The sequence below is a fragment of the Folsomia candida genome, unplaced genomic scaffold, assembly GCF_002217175.1.
Source record: "Folsomia candida strain VU population unplaced genomic scaffold, ASM221717v1 Fcan01_Sc014, whole genome shotgun sequence".
In the NCBI taxonomy this organism is placed as follows: Eukaryota; Metazoa; Arthropoda; class Collembola; order Entomobryomorpha; family Isotomidae; genus Folsomia; species Folsomia candida.
Window position 1 is genome coordinate 890,260 of NW_019091206.1, and position 7,571 is coordinate 897,830.

At 32.7% G+C, this 7,571-nt stretch overlaps 1 long non-coding RNA gene across 1 annotated transcript; it reads left to right on the forward strand.

The window, feature by feature from the left end:
* The first annotated feature begins 7,040 nt into the window (after positions 1–7,040).
* Positions 7,041–7,571, forward strand: LOC118437567. The gene is made up of 2 exons (XR_004836185.1): positions 7,041–7,285; positions 7,355–7,571. It is a non-coding gene; the product is annotated as an uncharacterized LOC118437567 (long non-coding RNA).

Genomic DNA, 7,571 nt, shown 5'->3' on the forward strand with positions numbered 1-7,571 from the left:
GACGGTGGTTGAATGTCTCATATTTTGTAATCACCAGCTTGCTCACAAGATGGCAGTACATGTCAACCTTTTCCAACCGATGCTTCGTATGTTGTCTTGAATGTGCAAATTTAAATTAGATACGAGTGGTTGAAGTTCGCAAAAATGCATGATTTTCACCGTGCGGAAGGTCAGAAAATTCTTCCACTCCGATCATCCGATTCGCAGTCAACGATTTTCTCCTCTCGCTCACCTGGTTTCACCTACGCTTATCTCAATTGATAATTGTAGACACGATTCATAGAATCGTATCTCTAGTTATAAATTTTTTAAATCGAACAATTGTCTGGTTTACAGATATGTATGTTTTGTGATACCTCTATTAAAATTGATATCAATAACATTTACGCAATTTTAATTCAAGAATCACAAACCATTAGATTGGAAATTTGCTGGGGATTTTTGCAACTTTTCTTTCAGGGAGTTGTGCCCTGTTTTTTAATATTGTACGATTTTGCTGCTAAAATTGAATTGAATATAAATTCAGCTAGCAGTTATGTAAACATTAGATAAGCATCAACCCCTGCTGAAAATTTTAATTTATATTCAGAACAGTGAAGCTTTGATATCGGTGTGATTAATTTATTAAAAATCGAGTGAAGATAGATAAATAAGATAGTATTGAAAAATGAAAGCATGAATATTTTACTTGTAAATATTTGACAGATAGAAAACAAGAGATTTTTAGGGGTGCAATTTTTACAGGATAAATGTACGGTTAAATTATTTACGTAAGACAGATTTTACTCCAAAATCTGAATATAGATTTTGAACATCGTATTAAATTATTAGTTATTTTGTGTCATGGAAAGTAGATGAAGATGGATTTTTTTTGTTGTTAAGAAAAACAAGGTCAAAGCGGTGGAGTCGGCCTTCACTCCTCCCCCACATAATTTTAATTGAACGTCTGATGGAAGTAGTTTCAGCAGAAATAATTTGTGTGTGATGCAGTGTTGTAAATAATTTTCAAAATTTGCCAAAATTCATTATTTGGAAAGTTTTATTGTTACCTATACATTTGTAATAATTTACAAATTTTGCAAAAATTCTCAAGATTTACAAAAACTTTCAGAATTTGCAAAAAAATTAGGAATTTACAAAAAATTTCATAATTTATAAAAACTTTCAGAATTTGCAAAAAAATTCAGAATTTACAAAAAATTTCAGAATTTACAGAAAAAATCATAATTTATAAAAAATTTCAGAATTTATAAAAAATTTCAGAATTTACAAAAATTTCATAATTTATAAAAAATTTCAGAATTTATAAAAAATTTCAGAATTTATAAAAAATTTCAGAATTTACAAAAAATTTCAGAATTTATAAAAAATTTCAGAATTTATAAAAAATTTCAGAATTTATAAAAAATTTCATAATTTATAAAAAAAATTCAGAAAACCACTTGTGAGAAAACCATTTGTATTAAAAATCCTTTATTTACTCATCCCTTTGTCCATTTTTTCATTTTGGAGGACTGGCCCTTAATTAAGAATGTCTAGATTATGAAGTTAACTTAAATTTTCTGGAAATACTGACAACACGTAGACACAAAATGTTCTTAATAGCAAAAATTAAGCACTTCTGTTAACATTGGTTCGAATAAATATAATAATGTATGTGTATAAATATATTCTCAAGTAAATGTGGAATGTTTACTAAATTAGGTATTATGTTTATATTTATATCAACTCAAAAAAGTAATCCACACGTAAATGATTTTGTAAACAAATGCATGAAACTTACACACACCTTTCCTTCACGCTTTTCACAATTATATCGTTATAAAATTCGTGCTGAGCAGTAATTCCCTAATCTCTCTCGTCAAACCAATGCTTGAAGAAGCAGGTTTTTTAACCGGTATAATTCTCTCCAGAGAACAATCCCCAGGAATAATTCCCACGGAAAATAGGGGACCTCGCTGTCACCGGCGGAAGTATAGATTCCATCGATTCCTTTACCACGTACGGTACGCCACGATAAAATGACTCGGGATAGAGTAGAATTTCCTTCTCGATCTGGAATGGATCCCCAAGCCGGGTTGCTGTCCATCGGTGGTTGTACAACGTCCACACGTCTTGACAATGCTCACCGTTTCCGTCATAGTAGAAGTGGACAGGTTCGCCTAGTTCGTTGTACTGGGTTAACCTCCAGTTGAATAAAAAAAATCAAGTTAACGTCGTCACGGCAACAAATAATTCAACAAATGCAAATATATGAAATTAAATAACAACTCACTAGCCTATAACTTTGAGAAATACTTGCTCCCCGTCTCCTGGTGTGGTAAACTCTTGTTCCACTTCAGACGTAGAGTTGAGACTTGTGGCAGGATTTCCTGACGCGCATTTCGCATCATCAACGTACCGCAGTAGATATTGAGCAACTCCTTTTGCTTTCTGCTCCTTTTTATATCAAAGAATATGGCATAGAGGGCAGCAGTAAGAAATATCTGATGTATTTTAAACATGATGCTGTTGGTTAGCTATATATTTGTAGAATTTGTATATTAGTGTAGTCGTATTTTTTACAGAATGATTTGAAGTTGACCAAATAAAGCTATATTTATACAGATATCTATGTGATTCACTGCACGTTGTCATATTTTCTGGCAATGTCAAATACAGTCTAAAATTGTTGTCGGCATTTTTTTTATTTTAATGCAAATCACTTTGAAAATGTTTACTGTCACTACATACGTGCAGCAGGGGCAAATAAAAATATGTATAATTTGTTAGTTCGCGAGTTTGCACACGGTCCCTAATTTATCAAGTTATGAAACGTTTAATAAAAATGTGAGGAGTTAAATAACTGTGCTTAACGGGATATGTACCTTTCGATGAATAGATTCCGATATTCTGCATTTGACGTGTGATAAATACATTGCAAAATAACGACGAATTGATAACGTACTTAGGTATATGTACAATGTATAATAATATCTACATATTCGTATTTATATTCTATTGTAGAAACGGATAAGAGTGGTAACTGTGACGTCATTTTGCCCCTCCTGCCAGATACGTATGAAAGCAGTGTAACGCCACTACCACCACTCAATAATTAAATCAATTCTTCAGATCGCAATCTAGCATTTTGGCGTTCAAGTTTTACGCTAGTTATTAAAATGGTAAAAAATTCTGCACTTATTTCATTAATCTCGTTTCTCACATTTTTCATGAATATCGCAATTTCCATTAATATATTTTTTAAATTACTTCCAATAAGACTAAATAAATAAGTGCGGAGTTTCTTATGATTTTAAAGTTCAAGTGTAGTTCAAGTTCAAGTTCAAGTGTAAAACTTGAACGTCAAAATGCTAGATTCAGATCTGAAGAATGATTTAATTATTGAGTGGTGGTGGTGGCGTTACACTGCTTTCATACGTATCTGGCAAGAGGGGCAAAATGACGTCAGAGTTACCACTCTTATCCGTTTCTACAGTATGTACATATAGCAGATTTATTTGCATTATAATTGCTAGTATTAACATGACAATAAAACATACAGATAAACAGCTTTGTACTTTGGACATGTTTTTTTTTCCGTCCCATCAATCTAGAACATTACAATGTGCAGTAAAACATGTACATGCTGCTATGTAAAAAAACCTCATTTCTATGAGATTGTATTCATAGTTAATTTACAAACTAATTGCAGAAATAATGACTGCAAGATTATTTCTAATTTTTTACAAAAATGTATCCAAAAATATAGGGTCGTCGCCACGAGGTAAATTATCGCGGGAGTGTAAGAGGGTTACATGGTTTGCGAAACGGTTATCACAATTTAGATTGCAAAATAGTTTTATCAAAAATTTAACTTTGACTACATAATCAAACAAATTAAACTGGCACACGTCGTCATCGAAGAAAATCCTAAATTCGTGATAAAGATGTAAGTATGTCGTCATGTGATACTCGTAAATTAAAATTGGTGACGACGACATCTGTCTCCATTAATTGTTTCGATTTTATTCGGGAAGGTGACAGACGTCGCCCTGACTTTTTTGGAGCCCCGTTTTTGGAGCCGCAATCTTAACTCCCAACTAAGTCTATTATACATATATTTGTGCAAGATTTCAATTAAACGATGCTAACGATCGATCTATGTGTGTGTTTCAGAACATCAATATTTTGTCCGATCTGTTGCGAATTTTGTACAAATATATCAGGATATATTATGAATAACTGTAATAAAATTTTTGAAGTATTTACTGCCACTGACCGGATATTTTGTGTCATCTGACATCAATAGTATAGAAAATAGTATAGAAAAACGGAAAAAAACTCATTAGCCGTAAAATTGACCTTACACGGTAACCTCCTTTCAATCCTTCATAACTTTTGTAATTTTGGCGGGATTTCAAAAATTTTTGGATTAAGATGACCAAAGAGGTCGAAATTTGAAGAAAAATATTGAAAAATCAAAAATAAAATTTTTAGCATTTTTGGGCCGATCAGCGAAATTGCGAAAATTTCAAAAAAGATAAATAGAGTTATTCTTATTTTTTGTGAAAAATCTAACTCTTTGTGATCATTTTAATGACAAAATATTGAAAATCGGTCCATTGTTTCAAAAGTTCTGGCGGTTTAAAAAATAAAATCAAGTGAATTTGGCGAGTTTGGCGCCACCCTACGGCGCCAAATATGAGTTTTGCACGGAAATATGAATGGATCCTTCAACTTGGGCTCCAGTAGGCTCAAAAAGTATAGTGGGAACCCTGGGGACGATATGCAGTCGGGAACCCTTCCTCGTGAGAGATCGATACAGGATATTTTAAACATCTCAATTGTTGCATTTCCGTACAGAAAGGAAATAAGATACACGTGGGGCAGTTTATGTAGTGATAGCCCTTCTTACCTGTGCAGAATTAATTTCTATAAAAGGACCTAAACCTAATATATAAAAGTAACTAATATTATAATTAAATTTTTAGTATACTTTTGTTTAATGAAATTAAATACTTAACAATAATCCATTTGGAGTTTGTTTATGGAAATTACAAATATCTGTCTATCATTTTTGTTAAACACTTTGTCATCTGTCGACTTGATAATTGAATCTGCCGTAATGCCAGAACCGTACTGGTGATTATTTATTACCCGTAGTTATCATAATCAACCGCAGGAGTGGCCAAAATAGAGTATCTTCAAAATACAAATGTATTTACAATACAAAATACGTATTTTCGGACAAGTTTTAGGCAGAGTATTTTAAAATACTTAAGATACTCTGCCTAATTAATGTATTTTGAGCTCGAGAAAGCATCTGTATTTTGTATCTGTATTTTGTGACTCGGAGACAATGTATTTTGATCCAAAATACATTTTCAAAATACTTGAAGCGAGAGTCACCTATTATCCTGGCAAAGTGAATGCATGATTTTCTTATTTATTTTTTACGTCGCAATTTTTGGTATTTTACTCTCCTCTAGGGGAATTTTTATAGTATTCAGCCATGATTTAAATTTTGTTCTTATTAAATATGTTTTACTGTGGGTACCATAGCTCGCAAAATAATGGTCCATGGGGAATGGTCCATATATACCACTCGAATTTTGTGGTCCATGGTCCATTATGGACCATTTGTGGTCCATGGGGAATGGTCCATATATACCACTCGAATTTTGTGGTCCATGGTCCATTATGGACCATTTGTGGTCCATTGGTCCATGGTCCATAGCCACATGATCCAAGGTCCACATGGACCACTTAAACTTTGTGGTCCACATTGGACCAAATGGTCCATATGGACCATTGCGAGCTATAGTGGGTACATCCATAGGAAAATAGTTGTTCCACGAATTTTTATTTCTTAGTATTTCAAAATCGTAGTGTATGAAGTTACAAAATTGTAGCTTAATAAGCCACATATTTGTAGCCAGATTCACAGGGGGAATTTTTTTTACAATCAATTTTAAAACCCATTTTTAATTGACAGATATGCTGATTTTAATTTTGGAAATGGATGACATGTTCACCATTTCTGAAATTAAATCAGCATATTTTTTAAATTTTAAATTGTAGTAACAGTTTTTGGTTGCAGTACAGTTGCTGTGAATTACATACAAGAAGTATTTTGTATTTTACAATAAATCCAAAAGTATTTTTTATTTTGTAATATATTTTGTGCAATATTCCAGAAATGTATTTTAAATTCAAATGTATTTTGGACTTTTGAGTGTATCTGTAATTTGTATTTTGAGATCATGTATTTTGGCCACCCCTGCTTAACCGGCACCATGTTGTGACTAGGGCATCCAAAATTGGGTTTTCCGATTTTGAAAAACCGGTTAAAAACCGGTTATCGAGTAACTCGAAAACCGGTTTTACTATTTCCTAAAAAACCGGTTTTGAGAAAAACCGGTTTTAAGATTTTCGTAAAAACCGGTTTTGCAGAAAACCGGTTTTGTCATACTCTAAAACCGGTTTTGTCATACTCTAAAACCGGTTTTGTCATACTCTAAAACCGGTTATCGATTTTGTAGAATGACAACTGTTTGAGAGCTACAATTTATCACTTCTTGATTTAAAAGTAAGAATTAATTGGTTTAAAATGTTTTTTCTCTCAAAATAATGCTATATTTTTTGTGCACGGTAAACTTTACTATTTATTTTGTAATAATTTTGCAAAAACCGGTTTTAAAACCGGTTTAAACCCGGTTTTGGAGAAAATAGAAAACCGGTTTTAGGAAAACCTACGAAAACCGGAAAAACCGAAAACCGGTTTTACGAAAATTTGTGAAAACCGGATTAATCGAAAACCGGTTTTACGAAAATTTGTAAAACCGGAAAAATCGAAAACCGGTTTTGAAAAAATTTCCGATTTTGGATGCCCTAGTTGTGACAGGTACTATTCATAAACATTTAAGGAGTTCGAATGTGCTCATTTCGACAGCAATTAAAAAGCAGTGAGGATATTTATGATCTATTGAAAAATATCCGGCGTAATCCACTTTCGTAAATTAGTTTTGGGAATTCCATAAATTAGTTTCCTAACTACTTCCTGTCAACTACGGTTCTTAATTACCCTGAGTGGATGTTTAATACAAATTGTTCCTAGTATAAATAAGCTTTGAGGAGAAAACTTATCCAGAACATAACTATCACACCGATTTGTTAAAAATCTTAATTTTTTCGAAACTCAGAAACAATGATTTCCAAAATTATACTCTTCCTCCTTGTCCAATCAATTTTCACATCGCAAGTGGAATCCATCCCATCATTCAAAGGGGACGCAAATCTTGAGGTAAATCACCAATGTGAATTGATTCTAAAAAATATTAACTCCTGTCTCAAGTAAACTTATATTTTTTAGAGGGCCCGACTTTACGTCGGGAACGAGTATGTCGAATGCGTCGCCTCGTCTGACTGTTCTATAGATACATGTAGCACATGTATCGAAAATCAATGCATTGAGCTATTTGACTGTGAATACGACTAAATTTGACTCCGGATGGCCCCCTTGAAACGCGTCGATGGATTTGAAAATATTTCTAAACAAACTTTTTAATCATTAAAAAATACGAGCAAAA